This window comes from Armigeres subalbatus, chromosome 2, assembly GCF_024139115.2.
Source record: "Armigeres subalbatus isolate Guangzhou_Male chromosome 2, GZ_Asu_2, whole genome shotgun sequence".
Lineage (NCBI taxonomy): Eukaryota > Metazoa > Arthropoda > Insecta > Diptera > Culicidae > Armigeres > Armigeres subalbatus.
In genome coordinates, this window is record NC_085140.1 from 59,041,772 (window position 1) to 59,066,585 (window position 24,814).

General features: G+C 40.5%; 1 protein-coding gene across 2 annotated transcripts in view; it reads right to left on the reverse strand.

Annotated features, from left to right (window-relative positions):
* Positions 1 to 24,814, reverse strand: part of LOC134208694 (transcriptional coactivator yorkie) — a 123,363-nt gene that overhangs the window by 95,844 nt on the left and 2,705 nt on the right. The window lies entirely within an intron of this gene.

A 24,814-nucleotide genomic window follows, 5' to 3' on the forward strand; every position in this document is an offset into this window, starting at 1 on the left:
TTGTCGCGTACTGAGAACAAACAGTCTGAGTTCTGATTGTCCGAGTTTCAAGTTTTTGGTTTGGAAATTTTCCGATATCTGGCAAGCTGTCCGAGTACCGGGAAGCAAGTTATCCAAGTTCCGAGAAGCAAATTATCCGAGTTTCGGGAAGCAAACTGTTAGTGCTCGCATAGAAAATATTCTACTCACGTCCTTCCACAACGAACACGATTAATTCATTTTACCGATCGCACAACGCAGATTAATGTATTTTGGATGATCGTGCGAATGTTCTGTGTGCTCTTCAGTGCTTCGCGATTAAACGCGCATTAATTAAATCAGTGATCCCCAAAGTGCGGCCCGCGGGCCGCATGCGGCCCTCGAAGCGTTTTCCTGCGGCCCGCGAAGGGTTTCAGAATATACACTACATGTGGCCCATTGACAAATATCACATCCAGGAAAAGCTTTCATAGTGTCCAGTTTTTCGTTGTACTCGGGCTGAGCATACACACTTAATTTTTTTTCCGGGATCTCAGCAATTTGTTCAACTTTTACCGGGATTCACACAGCCGAGCCCCAGCAAACATGTTTTTCGCCGAGATATCGGTCAAAGTTGCTTTAAATCAGCAAATAATTTGCCGAAACCCAGCTAACAAACCTCATTTTCGACGAGATATCAGTTTTTTTTATTTTGCTGGGCACACGGCTGTGCGGATTTTGCCGAGCTGCGGAAATAAAAACTGAGTGTGTATGTCTAGTTCACATTATTTTGATGTTCAAGAAACATATAAACCAAGAATCTTTTTATCATCAAGATTAAATAAATTTCTCACTTCATACATGCTATGTAGGCTAACGGCAACATACTTTGATGGTATTTTTGGCGCTTTAACCAAGCTGAATATATAACGTTCTTAGGTAAAAATAATGTTGTCATACATTGCACCCTAATATGAATTCTTTCATTCTTCAAAATAAGTTAAGTTGTGGCAAAATTCGATTGAAAATTTCTTGATTTATAATTCCTGAAAATGCGTTATGTTAACGTACTTCACACTAAGAATAATTGTTCTTATTTTCTGAATTTGTTAGTTTGAGATATTCAAACGGGTTTACATTTGCAGTGTCCGACGTTTCGGCCCGTTATTGAGTCTTTTTCCTGATGACCATTTTCCGTGAAAAAAGATCAAATAAACGAGTCGACACGTCAGGCAATGCAGGTTTAATCCCGTTTGAATATCTCAAATCAAAAAGTCAGAAAATAAGTACCGCTGGTAAGTTCACCTGGCTTCAAAATCTGAATCGTAGACATGCTGTCGTTATTTGCAACGACTTTCATTGACTAATAATCCACGAGGATAAAAAAAACTCTTAGAATCGGTCGACAGATGTTTATTTGGTAAACTAGTTTTGGCAACTAAGCCGAGTAGAAGTGTGTAATAATATGAACTAAAACTCAGCTACGCTGTAGTATGTAATGCCCTTACAAGTATGTTTTTAAACAGTTTTTTTGTATTATACTTCAAAATTCAATTCGAAATGATAAACAATATTGCAAATATACCGCGGCCCGCTTCAACAGTTTAAAATTGCTGTGTGGCCCTCGATAGTAAGCAGGCTGGGGACCACTGAATTAAATCATCTACCGGAGGTACACAGCAGAAGAGGATGATCGTGCGAACATAAAAACATAATCAAACGTGCATAATGAAAGTAATAATTACTCACCGCATAATGACGAACCCAAATTTCGCGAATGTCTTGCATGCTATACGAAACTTACCCAATCGCACATTCCAAATACAGAACTATTTCTAATTCTAATGTAATTGGAATACATATAGAATTGATGATTTAAGCCCAGGGAAATCTAGAAAATTTCCAATCCGAAAATTTGCAAGACGGGACTGAGAATCGAGCCCAGCCACCTTGCTTTGTAGCCGTCAAGATGTTACGGAGTAGGCCATGCTTAAAATCGGTGGGTTGGAATCCCAATCCAGCTTATCTTCTGATGGAAAATTTTATCAACTTCCCTGAGCACACGAGCCACGTGGTAATACAAGTGCATAAATGATCACTTGTCTTAGAAACCTTGCAGTATACCGCTATGTAATTGTGTTATTATTACCAAGATACTAGGCGGAGAAACCCATATGAGAAATCCTATACCGTTGAGGAAAGGTAGAAAAGTTAGGCACGATAACTTTTACAACCAATTTTCGAACAGTTTTACCATGCTTAGCAGAAAAAAAATCGCGATAGGCATTCTCATGTTCGTGTGTCATGTCGCATTAGCAAACGGCAATTCGCGAAATCGCCACGACCATCCTTTCCACAAGGGATTAGCTGCACCTGACAAAGGATTAGGCCTGTTGTCGTGTGTCGTCGTAGGATGCTCCACAGAAGTTGTTCAACAGGTAAGAGGTGCCAATGTACGTATGTCATGTGATGATTTACAATCTATAGCTTCTGCACTCTTGTAACAGTGAAAAAAAAACTTATAGTTTGTTGCTACTGCGGCATGTGTGCTCGTTTTCGAGTACTTACGGGACGTTAGCTTGCGTTGAGAGGTGATTAGAATTGATACTTTATACATGTGTCATTGATAAAGTACCAACGTTGACGGCAACGACGTAATTTCTTATGAAGTACCATTACGCTATGATTGAATTAGAAATGGGATGACATAATGACTTGGAAGTTGTGATCGTTAATAACAATGAGACGATAAAAATGTGAAATTACGATAAAATCCGGGAATGCCAAAATGAAGATAAATGACGACGCGAGAAAGGACATTACCGTTACCGAAAAAATCCCTATTTAAAAATGAAATCTCATCAATCTTGAAACATAATCATCAAGCGCATTTACCATATTTCACCCATAATGCAATTCGAATGACACATCGTGCATTTCCGCGGAAAATTTGCTACCAAGTCACGAGAAGTGCACCCCTCGGAAGATTGGCATCGCTTACGTTTGGTGCGGTAGATCGACCGGTGACACGACACGAGCTGTTGGTTGGATTAATACAACAACGCGGTGGAAAAAAAAGTGGCAGCAAATCTCGGAGATAAAAATCTACACGTTCACATGGCGAATCTTGATGATCGTGAACAGCCTGTAGATTCTGAACCTTTTCTTCTGATGGTAGTGTGTTCCTGTTTTTAGCAACTCTGATGATCAGACAAATGTCGAATCCGTACCATTTCTTAAAATTTAACTAACTTAACTATTTTAACAGCAGAATTGTCCGCCAAATGATGTTTACGGATCTCAGTTATTTCGATAGTTAAACCATGGAAAAATCACAGAAAATCTGTGGAATCATATCAGTTGTGCTTTTGTGAACTCGGTGAAATGCACATATAAATGAATTGTGTTGTGAAATGATTTGTGTTCGCATTCAAACAATGATACCAAAAACGAAACATCACTGCATTTTTTGTTCTTTTGGGAAGCCGGCGGCGCCACTCAGCACACGCCCGTACCACGTACACGTAGTCACCATTAAGTGCGTCGTTGACTGGCTGGCTGGCCGGTCGTTCGTTGGTTCGTGGCTCCTGGTCAGAAGACCCGCGAAGAAATTAACTTTTGACAGTGCGCGAGTTGTGGTGGCGTATCAAAATAACGGACACCGAATCACACACCATCCGAGACGCGCGATGTTGTCTCGTTGCACCGCCAACCGAGGCGAACAGTCACAAATCGACACACGGGGAACAGATCGGCGAGATCTGCTGCCATGGGGCCTATGGGTACCATCATCCGTCAAGTCAGCGCCGATGTCGGTTCGCCGGTGTTGTTGAAGCCAAAAGTTCAAGACTGAGGATGCTGAGGAAGGTTCGGTTGCGAATCGGAAGACCAAGGGACCGGAGACGCAGCCGTAGAAATTGATGCAGCCAGTTGTCGTTTGGCGGAGTGTATAATCCATCAAAGTTATATTCTATTTTGAGATTCGGAGAAATTTAAATATAACGACAGGAATTTAAAATTATCGTCACGTCTACCAGCAGTCGTAGGGAGGAAAATATGACGACGGTGGGCATTGATTTTGATTTTGTGCGCTGTTTTCATACGAATGATATCTGGACTGTTTCAGTTCTAGTCTCAGTTCTTTTGAAAATAGAAATAAGAAAAAGATTTTCTGGAGGCTTTGCCATTTGAGCATGTAATTCCAGTAAAAAAGAGGCTTTTATTATATATTTATCAGACTAAAGCCGGAGTGGCCTGTGCTGCACATAAAGTCTTCTCCATTCAGCTCGGTCCATGGCTGCACTTCGCCAACCACGTATAGTCTGCGGAGGGTCCGCAAATCGTCCTCCACCTGATCGATCCACCTTGCCCGCTGTGCACCTCGCCTTCTTGTTCCCGTCGGATCGTTGTCGAGAACCATTTTCACCGGATTACTGTCCGACATTCTGGCTACGTGCCCGGCCCACCGCAGTCTTCCGATTTTCGCAGTGTGAACGATGGATGGTTCTCCCAACAGAGGCTTACAGGACCATTTTGGACCATAGGAAATGTTGCTTTGGCGTTAAAAAAGTGCTAACTACAAAATATTTCAATCTGCAATTTTGTCAATTTCATTTTTAGATTTATCATTCGAAATTATTTATTATGGGTAATTTTTAGCAAATAAAAAGTTTACATGTTAGAAACAGTGGTGCAAATCGCAAGTGATGGTGTACCAGTTATAACTTCTGGGACGGCATCCACTCTTCCACGATCGTGATAACGTGAGATGCAGTTAGCTCAACCGGATCAACCTTTGTACACGGCAAACGTGTCATCATCTACGAAGCCTACTAGTTTGACTTCTGGAAGGAATCTAACCCTCAACACCCCGTCATATATAGTGTTCCACAACACTGGACCCATGATGGGCCCTTGGGGTAAGGCGTCCACGGTGGATCTCCCCTTGCGAAAGCCGTACTGATTGCCCGACATACAGTCCTCATCTTCTGTGTATGGAGTCAGCCTTTTGAAGATAATCCTCTCGAGCAACTTTCCTGTCCAGTAAATTGCACTCGACTAAGCATCGTTGCATCGCCGTCCTGAACATGTCAGGGGCTGCATTTACTGCGGCCTTCAGCGCTTTGTTCGGGATTCAATCTGTTTCTGGAGATTTGCGTTTCAGAAATTTTCTAGCAGCTTTTCATTCGTTACCATAGTCACTCTCGTCCCTCCAGCCTCTTCTTAAGGTGCTTTTGTCCAGGGACTAGTGGAGTGTTGTGGGAATAGTACCTTGATAATCTTTTTCGTTCTCTCTGGAGAACGTTGGAGGATGGAGGAGACGAGGGGCTTAGAGCTCCTCTGGTATTTGTCTTTACCTTCCTAGACATGGTCTCAAAGGTTGGTGTTAGCACTATGGCAAATGCTATCAAAGTTCTAAAATCTGTGCGGCATTTGAACCTAGCCTGGGCTCTTTAAATCATTCTCCTAAGGCTTGCGATATTCGCATTCCACCTGTGGCAAGGTTTACAGAAATCGCTCTCAATAAATAACGAACAAGGATAAAACAGTTAAAAGAGGCAAAAACCTCTTCGAAGCATAATAAGCCATGGAAACACACTTTTATGCAAGTTAAAAAAAAACTTATTCAGATAGGCGGTCCAAACAGGTGGTCGATAAAACCCTTCGTTCTCGCGCATTTTATGTTGGAGACCATATTTTTTTTTTGCACAACTGTGTAAAACAATTTGAAATGTATAATCAGAACCTCCGCAATAGGGGCTCATGTGTAGAGCGAGAAACAGTTCATTATCGTAAAGCTTCCGAAAAACGTCTCTCACGGAATGCTACCTTTCGAGAGTGTATACAGACATGATAAGTGAGAGATTTTTTCATTCTCTTTTGGGTTCAAATCCTGCCCGACTAGAAGAGCATAACAAAAACTGAACATAATTTTAACTCATTGTGTTATTTCATATTTTGATAAAATTTTATTCTTAGAAGCCATCATCCTTCGAATAGTGTAACGCACATTGATGGTGAAACTCATATTTTTACAACAGTAAATCATCATATAAAAAGTTCTTGCAAAATGCTGATGAAATTATTTCCCATTTCCTCCTGAATTCAAAGTTCACATTTACGGCGATTTCAACCAGATTCTGAGAATGAAGTATTTTGCTGCCAATTGTCGGTGAAAATGAGACGTTACAATCTTACAAGCAATTATACTTGTCATAAGACGAGTTTGTACAATCCCATCCCACATTCCACTAAAAAGCTCAAAATAATTTTCTTAAGCAATTATAGCTAAAAAAACCGGCATGGGTCAAGAAAATTTAGAAACTATTTGAACATTTACGATCAACTTAGTTTAGCCATGTCTTCTGCTTTTACGCAGTATAATGCTAAAACCAAAAATGAAATCAAATCATGTCCAAGAAACTGTACGAAGTAAGCTGTACGACCGTGATCAGTTTAAATTTTAATTTTATTGGCCGTACAGCTTCTGTCTAATAAGAAATGATTTGGCGCGTAAATAAGAATTGTGGTTCCAATAGCATCATATGGTGGCATCGGGAGAGACTCGGTGCAATGTGTACAAACCATACACGACCATCGATGATTCTCCAAATGATGAACAACGATCGCTAGAACTAATTAAGTATTAGCCGAATAATAAATATGCGTATCGTTGCCTCCGTTTTTGCCAGTCTCGGTAACAGTGACTTTCATTCACTGCCCGAGCCATCCCCAGAAAGGATGTACTGTCGCTGCCTAGCGATAACATTTGGACTCCGTTTCTTTCCCATCTGCTTTCGCACACACGCTGCTCCCTTCCTCTATACGAGCAGCATCGAGACCGATATGCCAATAAAATTAAAAGTTACCATTTCGGCATTTGTATATCATGAGGCTAACATGATGATACTTTTATGCCCAGGTAAGTCGAGACAATGTCCAATCCGAAAATTGTCTAGACTAGCACCGGGAATCGAACCCAGACCCCCTCAGCATGATCTTGTTTTGTAGCCGCGCTTTTTACCATACGGCTAAGAAGGGCCCCAAAGTGACAGCCGCCATTAACAATTGTGGAAAAAAATCAATAAGTTTTGCAAAATAAATTTCGTAGAATCAATTTTGAAGATTCTGAATGTTTGAATTATATCTTCTTCTTCTTCTTCTTCTCTTCTTCAATGGCTCTACATTCCAACCGGAACTTAGCCAGCTTTTCAACTTAGTATGTACTCTATTAGCACCTTTAGTATTTCCTCAGTTTTTAAGGTGAAGGTTGTATTGGTGTAGTATTGGTGTCGTATTTACTACAACATAAACTATTATTAGGGTGGCCCAAAAATCGAGCATACGCCACCACGTACACTCGACTGCATCCCATGATCCGAGTGCCCTCCGAAAACCTAAGCCGATTTGGGAAAACAAAACTGATTGAGCACAAGCCGTTTCAAGTTTGAACTAAAAGCAATAAGGGAAAAGAACACTTTTCATTACACTGATTACTACAGCGCCTCCCTACTAAGCACAAGCGAAAACAGTTGAAAGCAACACTTCAAAGCCTTCACTCAATGTAAATCACATTAATCTAACAATCTGTAATCGATTCGCATAATTACTAAACATGCAAAAAATCTGTTTTTATATGAAAGATAGCAAACACAAATGCAAACTTTTATGTTGCACTGCAGGTTTCAGTGACGCCCTCTGAGAAGTTCAATGACCATGACAAATTTCCGAAACCTGGAATAAAATCGATTAATATATAGTTTTTGGAACGACCAATCAATATGCGATCCCTGATGAGTGAAATATCCCGAATATTACGTATAGGATTTCTTCTTGCCAGCACTCAATATGGAACCCCATACTAACCTTCATACAAACCTGAAACGGCCAATCCAAACCAGCCCAAACAATCAGAGGAATCCCAGAATATGAAACAGAATCGAATGAGCGCGGCGAAGCGAAAAATGTTTTAGAGTCACCCTAATTATTAGTTTGCTGTTATCGGTGTCGATGTTTATTGCAATTTGCAACGAAAATTAGCATTGCAGACAACCTGCAAGCAACTTGCACAGGAACGAGCTGTCAAAACACATGCTGATGTGTCCATTTTAAGCGTGTTATTCATCGAATTTACGTTAGTTTTGGTTCGATGTGTACATTGGGGCAATGGTGCTAAAATGTTTTTCATGTTTTTTTGGAAAGTTATATTAAACAATTCTACTTATTTCCGCTTTATGTATTAGTTTCATCATGCTTTTCCTAGAAAAATGAACTCTCTATCACAATATCTTGAATGTAGGGTAAAGCCTCATTGTATTTTTCTTAAATAGCATGGCATATTATTACAACTTCGATTGTAATATAATATTCTTGAATGATAAAATATCCAGCAACACTGTATGCAAGATCTTTTGCAAGTTTGTTGCAGCTTCATGCATTTGGCGATATAAACGCAAACTGCAATACATTCGCTCGGCGACCAACTTTTTCGTTTTTTTTTCGCGATAAACGTTTTTATTTCAAAAGTGTTACCAGATTCGATTTGACTTAAAAGAGTACATTTACAAAAGTTGAAAATAGAGTACAAAAGAGTACAACCATTGATTTTTTTTTAAATTTACAATTCAAGTTCGATAGGGGTACGAAAAGGTACAATTTGACTCAATTCCCGAACATGACTCCTATTCAGAGCACCTGGATCCAAGGATGTTATCGATCATTTAGTAATTTGCGTTCGATCATTTAGTAGTTTGTCAATAACTCATTCCAGAAGCTGAATTTCAAGATTTGTTGTATGGTGGACTTCTAGTGCGAAGGTTTATCTACAACTTTGCCTAATGGTTTGCTGTTAGAATTCAACTAATAACGGAGTTATAGCGCTAGTTGCAGTAGCTTTAACTAAATGATTGGAATTTTGTTATCATTTAGTCTAAGTTACTGAAACTATAGCTATAACTCCGTTACTAGTAGAGTTCAAACAACGAACCATTTGGCAGAGTTGTGAAAAAACCTACTAGAAGTCCACACGCAAACACATTTTGTAAATTCAGCTTCTGGAATGAGTTATTGACAAACTACTAAATGATCGAACGCAATTTACTAAATGATCGATAACATCCTTGCCTGGATTTAAATGACCATTCATTATCATCCGCGTGGTTACTTCCATGGGATGGATGTTTAATTTGATTATAATCTTGATCCTCCGTTCGGTAAACGATGGTATTTTGAATTCAAGCGCGCTAAAACGCCAGTGTTCGGAATATGATATTATTTGAGTCAAAACGGTTTTTTTTCGTTTATGTTTGTAGGATGAATTGTATCGCTAAATGTGTAGGAATTCAACAAAATTAACAGTGACAGTTACTTTGAAACAAAAAATAGCCAGTTATGTCAACCTGGGAGCTGCGGATAGAGTCAAAATGATTGTCAAAAAATCTCCACCGCAAGCTGTCAAAAAGTATCCATCGCATCGAGAGAGTTTGTGAGCATTTTGAGCAACGCTGGGAGAGTACACGTGTAAATTCGCTTATACTAATTATAGTTCATTTCTAACAAAACTCATTTTTCTGGTATCATTTTAAATCTATCGAGGAATTCTATAAAAGTAAACAGCATGGAATAATTTTACAATCGTCACAATAATTCATGCAATGCAGTAAATCTACGAATTCTTTGCAATTCATTCAAAAAAAGATATAGATAATAATAATTCAATGTGAGAAAACCTTAACGTGTACATAGAACACTGAGAGAAAATTCGCGGGCTTCAAGAAAAAATATCTTGAAGATTAGAATCGATTGAGTCCGCTGCTCCCAGATGTCAACTGCTTTCGTGAGTTATAAAAGCCATTTATTTCTCTTAGATAAAAGTGAAGTAGTAGAAGAACTTATCATAGAATAAAACCCAATTCAACTATCTAATATTTACAAAATTTATTGGACAGATTGAAAAGTTCAACTCTTCATAGGGAAAAAAGGGTGTTTGATACCGTCTGAAAAATAGGTTTAAGGTGACTCGGGGAGGCACTAAACACCGTGTTATTTTTCCTATCTTTCGTCTCTTTTTAACATTTTCGAGTGCGTGATCTCTCATGTTTCGGACAGCAGAACGATCGCGTGGTCGGACGAAATATTGTGTTCTGCATTGCGCGGCCGGTAATTAAATTAATCATTTCAGTGCGTGATCTCTCATGTTTCGAACAGCAGAACGATCGCGCGGTCGGCCGAATTATTGTGTTCTGCATTGCGCGGCCGGTAATTAAATTAATCAGTTCAGTGCGTGATCTCTCATGTTTCGGGCCGCCTGAGTTAATATCCCTCAAAAACAAACCATCATCATCATCATCATGTTTCGGAAAGCAGAATGATCGCGTGGTCGGACGAAATATTGTGTTCTGCATTGCGCGGCCGGTAATAAAATTGATCGTGATCTCTCTTGTTTCGAAGCGGGCTTGGTAGTCATATGGCTACTGCTTCTGCCTCATACGCAGGAGGTCGTGGGTTCAATCCCAGGTCCGTTCCATTCTCCTACTTTGTATCTTTCTCTTTATTTCTCATGTTCTAGCAATCGCTAGAACTGGAAATGGACTTCCATACCGTTTCCATTACTATTCCTATACCTATAACTTGAGTATTCTAACAGTAATCTGCTAGAATTGGAAATGAACTATAGAGCTCGTTTCCTACATCCAATTAGAAATTCCATAAGTTGCTTTCTTCTATCCTATAACATTGGCAGCTCGTTAACCAAGACGAACCTCTGCCTCTCGAACCTAACCCAAAAATTCCAATAAATTCCGTATGAACTCCTGGCAAGTGCAGATGTATATTCGGCTTGCAGTGGGCGAGTGATTGCATCATCATTTCTCCCTTCCCTACATTGACTTGCATTCTGACGTGGCAGGCGCCAGTATGACCTAACAAATGAGATCACCAGTACTTGTACATTGAAGATGTGTGCTAGTCCCAAGCAAACATCTGTTGGTTCCCTGTGCAAGAACAGCTGATCTGGTCATAATGGAGTAGCAACTACGAGCAGTCAATCAAGCTCAAGCTCAAGCTCTTTCGTCTCTTTCTAACATTTTCACCTCGCAACTTTGGAGCGGCGTATTTCGGTTTTCAGTTGTTTGATGTAACTGTAAATGTATCAGCATGTAGATTGCGAGTAAGCACGCGCCGGTGATACTTTTTCAAAATCATATTTGTTGTAGAAAAAAGTTAAGCATTCAATGATGAAAATGATGACGATTTGATGATTGTTAGTGCTTCCCGTGTCACCTTAAAAGATTGAATGAACGCAATCTGTAGTATGAGAACGAACGTTTAATTAATGTTCCCAATTCCCATGCATGCTTAGACAATGTTCTCGGGTCAGCTTACAGTTTGTAATTAGGTTTTGTGGTTTGTGTTATATTTAATGTGATCGTGCTGGATTTCCAAATTTTTTATATCTAAAATTCTCGAAAAAATAACTGATGACCTATCCTTAATTTCGCCGTGTCCAGGAACGGTTAAACTAATTAAATATCTTGAAAATAATTAATACGTTCAATTCAAATCGTGATATACACAATCTTGGCGTACTTTATTTGTACAAACCGCAGATACAAACTAAGGAAAAAGGATTTACTTTTCAATGTTAGTCGTATGTTAGTATGAAAATCAAATTGGTACCGACAATATTTAAAAAGAGTACATATAAACTTTTTCTCCGAAAAAGAAGAGTACGTAATTTTTCTGCCTCAAAAAGAGTACATGTACTCTTAAAAGAGTACGTCTTTCATACAAAGTTTGAAAAGCATTTATCAAGATTTCGGTGTGCTTCTGTGCGGAAAAGTGTTTGTATCCTTCTCATGGGTTTAAATTGATTTTATGTGCATATCCCTCCCAAATGTCTTCCAACCAGTTGTTCTTAAGCTTATCTTTTTGAGATGTTTCAGTTGCATACGGATTCTTATAAAATTTCAAATCGAAATATTGTATGCTTATTTTTCGAAACTGATAGTACAGCTACACAATCTAATACCAACAGATAGGGAGAGGCTATACATGGGTGTTGCTGCTTTGCATTTTTGTGCTACCAAATGTAAAGAAACGCATTGTTTTTTTTTAATTTTGTTTACAAAATCTTTTTATATTGTATTACATACGTGGGAAATCTGAGAATAATTTTTAAATTGAAATAAATTGTTATGTAAATCGTAAGGATTTGGGAAGGCAAAATATGGTCATGAAAATGTACGAATCCTTCTATAAAATAATGAGGTTGGGTTCTAAATGACTCTTTTTTGTTAGTTGAGATGTTCAATTCTTTTTAGAGATATGTCATAAAAAGTAAGCGAATATGAATTTCAAATGAAATGAGTCTGCCGATATGTGCATCATTCGATCGAGCCAAAACATTCAGATAATGTTCTGGGTATCAACGGGTTTAAAACCCTCTGGGATATCTCGCAAGTATGTAAAATCAAAGATTTGCGCAGCTAAAGCTAGGTCAGTCTACCGCTATTATACTGCCGTGAGTGAACACCGGCCACTAACGTTCGCCGCCACGCCGACGACGGCCAACTACTCTAAACTTTGGCGTGCAGCTGAGATTTGGCCATTCCCATTCCTCATCAGTTGGAGCGTGTCGCGACCACAGCTGGCTCCGGCGGCGCGTTGCGGTTGCGAAATTAGTCGTTCCCAATTTTCCAATCCACCCATCGTCGTCGTCGTCGTCACCGTCATCGTCATCCACCTCCCATAGGTTGGGTTGGCACCTAACTAAAATGATCGCCTATGTGTCTCTGTTTGAGCGATTGTACGTACAGCAGCGCGAGGTATCACACACGACTCACTCCAAATGGCGTAATTTTAATCTACCGGCGGGCGGGCGTGCTGACACTACGACGGGAAGCCAGTAGAATACAAGCCGCACAAGGCAAATGGAACCACGCGGCACAAAGAGCGCAAGGCGTGAGAAATCTTGCTGTCGTGTTCGTCCGCACCGCACCGTCGCTGAAACTGCTCACCGCTTCTTTGGGTGGAGGTGTTGGTCTGATTGGTTTCGAAAGTGCAAGTTTCCTTTCCCAGTGACCTCCAAAATCCGAATCGATTGTCTACCTGGCGTCGAAAATTAGTCACAAGCAGTCAAACACGGTTTGATCGAATGACAGAGTGACATTATGACACAGTAGTTCTAAGATGATTAGTCGGCCTTTTGAACAATTCCTTTAGTAACAATCCAACTATTTACTCGTTTCTAGACCGTGGTTTGGTCTATGTTACGACAAGCAAAGGTTCTCAACTTCTGCAAAGACTCGTTCAAGTATACAAAATCTTCAATTATTATTGCTTTGAGTTCATGACCGATACATTCTGATAGTCACAGGGATCTCAAGCTTTAAAATTCTCAAGAGTGTTAGCTCCATAAAATAAAACTTCTTATCACTTTCCCATATGTGCACAATGATGGTAACATTTTACAAATAAACAAAATCCCAATAACACAATGAAACTGAATGAATCCGACGAACCTGGTAACCGTATAAATCAAGCCGCCGTCGTGTATTGGTGCGGTCCATTACCCTAATCCCTGGATATGCGGCTTTTGTCGATATGGGTGCGCGGGCGGGCGATGTTATGGTTGTTTTTGCGCGAATCGAATTGAATTTAATTCAGTGAAAGATTTGAGTGAGGCGGCAGGAAGCCACAGCAGCAGCACACGGCGGCGCTCTAAAAATAGTACAACGCGCACAAAATGAAAATAAACGGTTAGAATGAGAGAACTACCTATATCGACTATAAATTTGGAAGTTTAGGGATGAAGTTGCGCGGGGAAAGAGTACGCTTCGTTTCAACAACAACAGGTCATTCGAGATTAATTTTGGTTGTTTCAGCCAGATGGAAGAGGAACTAAGGTGAAGAGCTGGATGTACGATGAAATTCAAGAGAATTATATTATATTTCAAGAAGATTTCAAGAAGATATTTCAAGAAGATTTAGATAGGGATAACTATTACTGATATCTTCGGATTAAGATCCTGAGAATCACAATTGGCATAAAATGTTCAAAGATGTATTTTTTATTTGAAAAACCTGAACTTTTTTTCATAATACACCTTTACCCTAATTTATTTTAAATGTCGAGTTATCAAGCAATGAGCAGCTACTTGACATGAATGGAATATAAAGAGTACCTATTTAAAAATTGTTTTTGAATAAATATTCAAACTGAGCACCAGGGAAAAAAATCTTTTGTGGCTCAGGAAAAGGTGAATTATAAATGTTAACAAGTATGTACAAATGATAACAATTGTGAAGATTCTGGACAGTTTGCCCATTCTACCTTTTAATTAAATGTACTTTCGTAATGGCGGAATATGTATTAGATTTTTAGGCGCGCAAATTAAATTTTTCACCGGTATCCCTGAATATCAGATTTTATTACTTTCTTGACGCACGGACCCTAGTTTGCTCAGTATTTATTTCAATTTATTTATTATATCTGAAATTTATTGTTTTCATACTTTGGATTCAAGAAAACTGATGCAAATGCCTGCTGTATTCCTTTGGCTTTTGCCTGTTCTACATTTTAAAAACTACCTAAATGATCCAACTATTTATAAAATAAGGAACAGATTTCTCAGACCGCACTGTGCTCTTGTTTGTACTGTGCGGTTGTCTGTTATTTTTGCTGAAGGAAGTTTTTAATACTATAATAGCTATTTTAATTTCCACAGTGCTTCTCAGCGCTATTTGTACCTACTGATCCCGTTACGATCTTTGCTTGGACCCGTGCTTTTCACTTGTCATAAGACGAGTTTGTACAATCCTATTAAATTCCACCACTTAATTGTATCTTGACAGATTCGTATTTTAACCTCAACAGTAAGGCCGTCTTCAGTGTTTCGTACTTGACTCGACTTGACTTGACCCGTGCTTTTGTTTTACGTTGGACCCGTTTGCAGAATTAAAATTCCACGGATTCCAAGGACACGCTTTGGGAAAAAATCTCTTAGAAGGTCACATCTCCACGCCTAGCAATGACCACGAACAAAACAAGAAGAAAAGGGATGGAGTCTCTGTATTCTTCACTTCCTTCTAACTTTAACATGTAAAATAATTCTACTCCTATTCGAATTGAACAAATCGAATTTGCCTCTAGCCCAGGTGATTCGATTCATACGAAAAAGGCAAAGAACTTCGCCTATTGTGGTAGCTGTTAGCGAGTTTTCTGGCTTGAGGAGTTAATTTTTGAGTAACCATCAGGGGATCAAGGTTTCATTTTAGATTGCCAGGAAAGATGACTTCCGCGTTTTTCCGGGATCCTTTGACGATCGCAAACGTCTTCTTCAGTATTCAACTGATAAGCGGCATAAATTGTTCACGTAAGACGACAATACTGAGCGATTGTTTATAGTCATCTTGAAAAGTCTCCCAAGTGATGATAAATCACTGGATGAGATTAAAAGTGAAATTTCTCAATTATTTGGATTTGCACCATTCCAAGTAATTAAGATGAAAAATCTCAAACATATCCCGCGCAGAAGCCATGAACAGAATATCAAAACATGATATGGACTTGATTGATATATGAGAGATAAAAGAACAGGCAACAATATCAAAAATTTGCACCGAAATATCATTTAAATATCAAGATAGGCTATTGATAAGAACAAACTAATGGCACATGATTTTGATCACTTATTACAAATAGCATAACTTGATCTTCTCATGATATTTTAGTGCAAAATATTGATATTATCGTCTGATCTTTTATTGTGCCGTGTATAATTCGACAATCTTTTGTTTCCTGGGCCAGTCTACTGAAGGCAGGCAAAACTTTGATTATGATAATTTACCGAGGATGAATGATTTTCATACCCATTCTCCAACGGAAAATAACGGTCGATTCAGGTAGCACGTCTGCTTCCGATTTTGTTTTTATAACTGAACAATTGCATCACATGATTGATGCAATTTTCAAAGCCAATTCCAAAAGTGAAGCTGTTAAGGTTCGTATTAAATTAACATAAAAAATTGTTATTGGACTTCGTTTAAACGCATTTTTTTTAAGATTCCAAATTGCAATGCCCGCTCTCTAAAAGGCAAGGAAGAAGAATTATTCAACTTCCTAATTCAAGCTCTATCTGGAATAAGGGCGAATATCGCAGGAGAGGATTCTCTTCGTCGACTTCCCCTCTTTTAAATAAAAGTGACAAGCAGCCGATTTCTTTTTGGTTTATCCCCTCAGAACGATAGAAAACAATGCTTCCATTACCACTTCCATTCTGAGGTGATAAACTGCAGAGAAATCCTCTGCTTGTCACTTTTATTCAAAAGAGGGGAAGTCGACGAAGAGAATTCTCTCCTGCGACATTCGCCCTTATTCCAGATAGAGCTTGAATTAGGAAGTTGAATAATTCATTTTCCTTGCTTTTCAGAGAGCGGTTATTGCAATTTGAAATCTTAAAAAAAATGCGATTAACCAGATAGAGCTTGAATTGTTCATAATGTGGACATTGCCATTATAACTGAAACTTTAAAACCTGGACTCTTTACCAAAAGAGTTACGAATTATTTTACCTACAGAAATGATCGTCTTGACAGCGCCTGTGGTGGGGTCGCCATTGTCATTAATAGACGTATCAACCATAAATTAAATTCGTCTATCAAAACCAATGTTTGAGAGTTTCTGAATTTTGGACAATTCAAAAGAGAATTGCTTTTTTTTAAACTTTATTGAAGTGTTTTTTAATCGTCTTTTATTGCTGCCTACTTCCTTTTCAGTGCAATGGACAGCAAAGGAATTTGCTGAAAGCTGATCTTCAAATTCTAACTCGCAACAAATCTATTTTTTCATAATTGGTGACTTCAATGCCAAACACCGTTCATGGAATAATGCTCAAAGCAATTCCAATGGTAAAATTTAATTTGGAGATTGTTCTGCAGTATATCATACTATTCAATATCTCAATCGACAAACTTGTTTTTCTTCCAGTCGATATCCTTCGACAATTGATTTAGTTTTGACGGATTCAAGTCAGCTGTGTGGCCAATTGGTAACTCATGCTGACTTTCACTCTGATCACCTTCCTGTGACGTTTGAAATCTCACAAGAAGCCATTAACAATCCAATCAGCTCTACTTTTAATTATCATAGAGCTGATTGGGATTTATATAAAACGTATATCATTAGGAATTTTGATGTTGATATCTCTCGATACCAAAAGTGATATTGGTAATGCTCTCGTACTTTGACAAATTTAATTGTCGAAGCCAGAGGCATTACAATTCCAATATGTGAAATTAAATGCAACTCCATTATAACAGACGAGGATCTTCAGCTACTAATCCGCCTTAAAAATGTGAGGCGAAGGCAATACCAAAGAACTCGATCCCGAGTTGAAAGTTCTTTGGTGAGATTTGCTAAAATTAAATTAAAAAAAGTTTCGCTATTCTGAGAAATGTCAACTTTGAGATTAATGCCTCAAAGTTGGATCCCAGTTCGAAACCCTTTTGGAAATTAACGAAAATTCTTTAAAAAAAAACTCAAAAGCTAATTCCAGCGCTTTAAGAAGGAAATAAAATTTTAACAACAAATGGTGGAAAGGCTCAAAAACTTGCTCCGCAGTTTGAGAGTGCCCATAATTTCAGTCCAATTGAGGATCAGGTTACACGGAGCTTCGAAGACATTCTCAATCAAGAGTTTCCTTTCAAAAGTCTCCAAAACCATCTTTGAAGAGGCTCGGAAGCCTCCCTCCAAAAGGCTCGAAAGCCTCCATCTCAGAGGCTCGAAAGCCTCCCTCTAAGAGGCTCGGAAGCCTCCTCCAAGAGGCTCGGAAGCCTCCTTCCAAGAGGCTTGGAAGCCTCCTTCCAAGATGCTCGGAAGCCTCCTTCCAAGAGGCTCGGAAGCCTCCTTCCTAGAGACTCGGGAACCTTCTTCAAGAGGCTCGGAAGCCCCCTTCCAAGGGGCTCGGAAGCCCCCTTCCAAGGGGCTCGGAAGCCCCCTTCCAAGGGGCTCGGAAGCCCCCTTCCAAGGGGCTCGGAAGCCCCCTTCCAAGGGGCTCGGAAGCCCCCTTCCAAGGGGCTCGGAAGCCTCCTTCCAAGGGGCTCGGAAGCCTCCTTCCAAGAGGCTCGGTAGCCTCCTTCCAAGAGGCTCGGAAGCCTCCTTCCAAGAAGCTCGGAAGCCTCCTTTTAAGCGGCTTGGAAGCCTCCTTTCAAGAGTCTTCAAAACCTCCTTTGAAGAGGCTCTGAAGCCTCCCTCCAAGAGGCTCGAAAGGCTTCTTCCAAGAGGCTAAGAAGCCATCTTCCAAGAGGCTCGGAAGCCTCCTTCCAAGAGGCTCGGAAGCCTCCTTCCAAGGGGCTCGGAAGCCTCCTTCCAAAGGGCTCGGAAGCCTCCTTCCAAGAAGCTCGGAAGCCTCTTTTCAAGCGGCTTTGAAGCCTCCTTTCAAGCAGCTTTGAAGCCTCCTTTCAAGAGTCTTCAAAACCTCCTTTGAAGAGGCTCTGAAGCCTTCCTCCAAGAGGCTCGAAAGCCTCCTTCCAAGAAGCTCGGAAGCCTTCTTCCAAGAGGCTCGGAAGCCTCCTTCCAAGGGGCTCGGAAGCCTCCTTCCAAGGGGCTCGGAAGCCTCCTTCCAAGGGGCTCGGAAGCCTCCTTCCAAGGGGCTCGGAAGCCTCCTTCCAAGGGGCTCGGAAGCCTCCTTCCAAGGGGCTCAGAAGCCTCCTTCCAAGGGGCTCAGAAGCCTCCTTCCAAGGGGCTCGGAAGCCTCCTTCCAAGAGGCTCGGAAGCCTCCTTCCAAGAGGCTCGGAAGCCTCCTTCCAAGAGGCTAGGAAGCCTCCTTCCAAGAGGCTAGGAAGCCTCCTTCCAAGAGGCTAGGAAGCCTCCTTCCAAGAGGCTAGGAAGCCTCCTTCCAAGAGGCTAGGAAGCCTCCTTCCAAGAGGCTAGGAAGCCTCCTTCCAAGAGGGAGGAAGCCTCCTTCCAAGAGGCCAGGAAGCCTCCTTCCAAGAGGCCAGGAAGCCTCCTTCCAAGAGGCCAGGAAGCCTCCTTCCAAGAGGCTAGGAAGCCTCCTTCCAAGAGGCCAGGAAGCCTCCTTCCAAGAGGCCAGGAAGCCTCCTTCCAAGAGGCCAGGAAGCCTCCTTCCAAAAGGCCAGGAAGCCTCCTTCCACAAGGCCAGGAAGCCTTCTTCCAAGAGGCTCGGACGCTTCCTTCCAAGAGGCTCAAGCCTCCTTCCCAGAGGCTCAGGAAGCCTCTTTCCAAGAGGCTCAGGAAGCCTCTTCCAAGAGGCTCAAGCCTCCTTCCAAGAGGCTTGGAAGCCTCCTTCCAAGAGGCTCAGGCCTCCTTCCAAGAGACTTGGAAGCCTCCTCCCAAGATACTTAGAAGCCTCCTTCCAAGAGGCTCGGAAGCCTCCTTCCAAGAGGCTCGGAAGCATCCTTCCAAGAGGCTCGGAAGCATCCTTCCAAGAGGCTCAGAAGAATACTCCCAAGAGGCTCAAGCCTCCTTCCAAGAGGCTCAGGAAGCCTACTTCCAAGAGGCTCAGAGCCTCCTTCCAAGAGGCTCGGAAGCCTACTTCCAAGAGGCTCGGAAGCCTCCTTCCAAGAGGCTCAGAAGCCTCCTTCCAAGAGGCTCAGAAGCCTCCTTCCAAGAGGCTCAGAAGCCTCCTTCCAAGAGGCTCAGAAGCCTCCTTCCAAGAGGCTCAGAAGCCTCCTTCCAATAGGCTCAGTAGCCTCCTTCCAATAAGCTCGGAAGCATCCATCCAAGAGGCTCGGAAGCCTCCTACCAAGAGGCTCAGAAGCCTACTTCCAAGAGGCTCAGAAGCCTCCTTCCAAGAGGCTCGGAAGCCTACTTCCAAGAGGCTCAGAAGCCTCATTCCAAGAGGCTCGGAAGCCTCCTTCAAAGAGGCTTGGAAGCCTCCTTCCAAGAGGCTTGTATGCCTCCTTCCAAGAGGCTCGGAAGCCTTCTTTCAAGAAGCTCAGAGGCTTCCTTTCAAGAGGCTCGGAAGCCTTCTTTCAAGAGACTGGGAGGCTACCTCTCAAAAGCTTTGGAGGCCTCCTCTCAAAAGGGACATGCAGGACAAAAGATATTTTAGTTACCTGATAAAGATTGTCGCTTCGGTTCCCTTTGTTTTACTGTCCGAAACATGTGTGGTACCTAGCTGTTAAATCGTATGTATTTTTCCTTCATTGACATTTAGATTCCCTATCCTCTCCAGCAAAAGATGTTCCGGACAGCGACGACAGCGACAATCTTTATCTAGTATCTAAAATATCTTTTTTGCAGGACGTTACAATAGTTTGCAACTGAATCGTTTTCCTTCGATTCCGTCAAAAAGGCCCGACCCAGCAGAATTCCATTCGTATCACTTATAGAAGTGAATGTTTTGGTGCTATAAAGTAGGTAAGTAAACAACAACAACAATTGAAACGCGAAGCGGTTAGAAACTGCACACCCAAGCCGAATAAGAGACCCATCCACCGCACCGCGACCTAACCACTTGTACAAACAATGAGTGCCCATCAGGACTATCGCCTGTGAACGGTTGACGCAACGATCACAGCAAATAAAACCGAACGAAAAGCCGTCATCGACGGCTGTCACAAGGAACAGGCAACAGCAACAGGTATTTTGTGTAAAATTCGATTTAAGAAATTGTCTCGCTGGAAGGGATGTTGCAACAACAATGGAAAGGACCTGAAAAGCAATTGAATGAAGAGAAACCCATTCAAGCAGCAACGCAGTACCTAAATGGTTGCGGGACTAACCGTCCTGCGAGAGCGGGTCCCTGCAGGAGGGTCGCTAACTAATTATGATTCAACAAACCTAACAAAAGCTGTCAGGCGAAGAAGGAAAGGCGAGGCGTGGAATGTTGTAATAAGAAGATCAAGGGTCAAAACGAAATCATGATGATCAACGAGAAAGAGCGAGAAAGAATATGAGGCAACAAGTGGCCGTCGTCATAGTCGGTGCCTGCTACGTGGCAGGTAACCGGATATCGATGGGAATCAAGATAGGACTCCTTCTTGGAATGCACAACACTTCGGGGGGTGCGACGCGAAGGTGATTGTCGGATGAGCACATGATGAACAATAAGCTTCGAAACGGAAAGCGAATTGCACAGGAGGGGACTATCGATGAGAAAACGCGATACACTTGAGCGCGTCGCATGCGATTGCACAAATTACCTTATTATTAATTAACCCGTGCACACAGAAACGATTAATCGGATTTGGCGATCAAGTTGCCGTTAGTGGTAAAAGGTTTTGCGAATTTGAAGCACCGTTAGTTTGCTAATTAAACTTTTCGCTTCATTTGGTTTAGTTAGACCGCGCCGCCGTGCCGACGGCCCACTATAGGATTTCGGGCGGTCATTAATCGAAAATGTCATGTCTTCCGAATTATTTTAAAATATTTTCTCTCCATTGTCAATACTCTAATTAAGAGAAATTCTGAATTTGAAGTCTCTAGGTGCACTAGTTCCAAAGATATAAGGTGGCAAAGTCAGAAATGGGTAAAAAAGTTAGCAAATTTTCTGAAAAAATATTTTATTTTCAACTATTTATTGAAATATTTTTTAAATGTTTTTTCTTCAATGTTAATACATCATTACAAAGGTTATTGTATAAGCTTTTAAATGGTGTGCAAAAACTAATGGTTACACTGTGTAATAAAATTGAAAAATATGCGGAAGCTATATTTTTTCCAAAACGACGCTATTTTCAACTTTGATAGTGAAGAACTTTTTTTTCCTCAGGAATCCCCGGGTTCTTTTATGATACACATCAAGGACAAAGCTTCGACTAAAATGTCCCGAAAGAATTTCTTGCCAGTATTTGCAATTAACAGAGTTAAGTCACTCTGATTTTTTTACCCATTTGTTTTTTACCGTGTTTTGCCTCTCTCGTACTCCAAGGTTAATGCTCATTCCAAAAACGAATGTTTGATAGAAGGCCCGGAGACCCCTAGTGGTATATATCAACTAACTCAGCGCGAAGAATTGAGGTGATGTCTGTATGTGTGTGCATGCGCGTCTGTATGTATGTGCGCAAAAGAACGCAATCGCCATTTAGACACTTATTTGTGTCCGATTTTCTCGCAACAAGTTTCATTCGACGGGAAATCTAGTCCCATCGTTTCCTATTGAAAATGGGTCAGACTGAACTATGCGCTCAAAGGGTATGGTCAAAATACATTTATTGGTAATAACTTCGACTTTATTTATAACCATTTGAGCTCATTTAATTAACTTTTCAAAGGAGTAAATGAATAAAACCCCCAATGCAATGCAGCACAACGGTAACGGAAGGATTTAACAGTTCGCTCATATATTTCCTGTCAAATTTTACCGTTTCCGTCGCCATTCCGCTGAAATGCGTTTGGGGCTTGAGTGGTTTGAGTCATTCTCTAAACCTAATTTTCTGAGCTATTCATTAGCTACTGATGGAGAACTAAATATGAGATTTCATAATATGTAAATATTTATAAATCTCCTGGAATCAATAATTCCCGACATGTTTATTGCAAAAGTAAAGACGAACAATATCTTAGTTAGAACGGAGCGTATGAAATTCCTGCTAGTGTTCATGAATGTCTGGCTAATGGTAGGGAAATATTTATTCACTCATCTACACTTTGAGGTTCACTGGCTGAACAACCAGCGGAAAGTCAATATAAACAGTTGAAGAAATTTAGAACTCATAATGCAAGAAAATGATCAAGAGAGGCAAATGTTGACATTTTCCTTCGTGCCTTACATGAATCAGATCCATTTTAAGCTCGATTTGGATAACGAGGAGACGTTGGAAAAAATTTTTCACTTAGTTATTCTTATGCCATGCGTAATTTTGTAATATTTGAAGATTTTCAAAAGTTCTTTATCTTCTAATACTTTAGATGAATTTATCTCATCTTCCATCGTTGATGGAATTGAAGAAAATATCATTGAAGACTTAAACCTTGACACAGAAAAAGAATGATGCTGTATATAACTTGTAGAAATCATGAAAACAAATCAAAAGTAATTCAAATAGTGTTGTTATTTAAATTAAAAGAATTTTTGCTTTTCGGAAGAATGGAGCATTCTTACATTCCACAATGAATGTCCACATTTTTGAGAATATATTAATCTCATTTTTTGAATAACTTGTACACGTAAAAATGTCATGGGATTGCGATTTCTAATTTGCTAATACCCTTTTTCAAAAGTTATTTTCAATTCTGATTATTTGATTAACATTTAATGCTTTATGATCCTTCAGATCCTAGTACTTTGTCAAACAAATTGTTCTAAATACAAATTGTGAGGCATGAGAGTGAGAACAAAAAATATCACGGAATGTCATGAAATTAATGTCATTTAACATGATCGCCGCCATAATGTCCATAAATTGCTGAACTTAGTTTTTGTACAGCCCCTTCCTTCTCCTTAAGAAAACGCACGAAATTTCAACTTCCCAAATAGGTTTGCTTTGTCACGTTAATCGAACCTATGAAAAAATAATTACGTAATTCATAGACGATCCCCAAAGGGGGGGTTGAAATTGTATATTCATGCTATTTCAACCATACCCAGCTAAAACTAAGTGGAAAATCCCTTTAAAAGTCCAATTTTATTTTGACCGCTCGCTTGTATGGGGATCCCCCATAGTGCGGCCCCTTTACGAAGGCCGTGTGACAGAGCTGCCAACGAACGGCCGAACGTCGCATTAAGGCGACGCAGATTGTGGTCGGGCACGAAGCGACAACCGCCGGTGCGCTGACAGGGACCTTTTTTTGCGCACGTGTGTCAATATCGGCCTGACTACGAGCCGGCGATACGGCGGGCGTGGATAAAAGGCCAAATGCAACAATTTGCCGTTGCGAGTCATGTCAGAAGTAATTTTACAGGCTGTCCTACGGAATTATGTGCTTGTGGCTCAAGATTGCTAGAAGCAGTCATGGTTGTGACTTAGGCTACACCTGGGATAGAAATAACCACGGCGACGAAAAGACCGTCTCAGGTGTTCTGGATCAGAAAGTTGTACACAGAATTCTGTTTTTACACGATTTTTTTTCGCTCGTATTTTTGATCGTGTGACTTTAATTCGCCACCAATATAATTATTATCCGTTTCAGAGCTTTCGTATTGCGATATAATCAGGTTTCAATAATAACGAAATGTTTACAAATTCAAAATCATTATGATTTCTTTATTGGAAGAACGTTTAGGTCTCATGAAAAGAAGAAAATAAAGAATCATTATAATCGGTCGATTGCTATAAACCAATTGGGCTTTTTATAGATTGGTTTTAGACGAAAAACAAAATAAATCAATGTAATGTATTGCTCAGTATAGACAAACCTGCACGTTCTCGCTCGGCTTGTTTTTTTCTCGATCAATATTCTTCTTCTTCTTATTGGCATTACATCCTCACACTGGGGGACAAAGCCGTCTCGCAGCTTAGTGTTCATTAAGCACTTCCACAGTTATTAACTGCGAGGTTTCTAAGCCAAGTTACCATTTTTGAATTCGTATATCATGAGGCTAACACGATGATACTTTTATGCCCAGGGAAGTCGAGAAAATTTCCAATCCGAAAATTGCCTAGATCGGCACCGGGAATCGAACCCAGCCACCCTAAGCATGGTCTTGCTTTGTAGCCGCGCGTCTTACCGCACGGCTAAGGAAGGCCCATCAATCGATTAATTGATGGCAGCGTCGCACTCTAGAACGATTCCAGTTCGTGCTTGATAGCTTTCCTTAGATTACATGAAATCGTTGCATCTTTAACAATTCTCGCTTAACTTTTCAAAAGGACCTAAGTAACATTTTTTTCATGAATTAATTTGAGTACTGCAATCAAAAGGTTTTATGTTGTTCTGTTGATTGCGCTATTC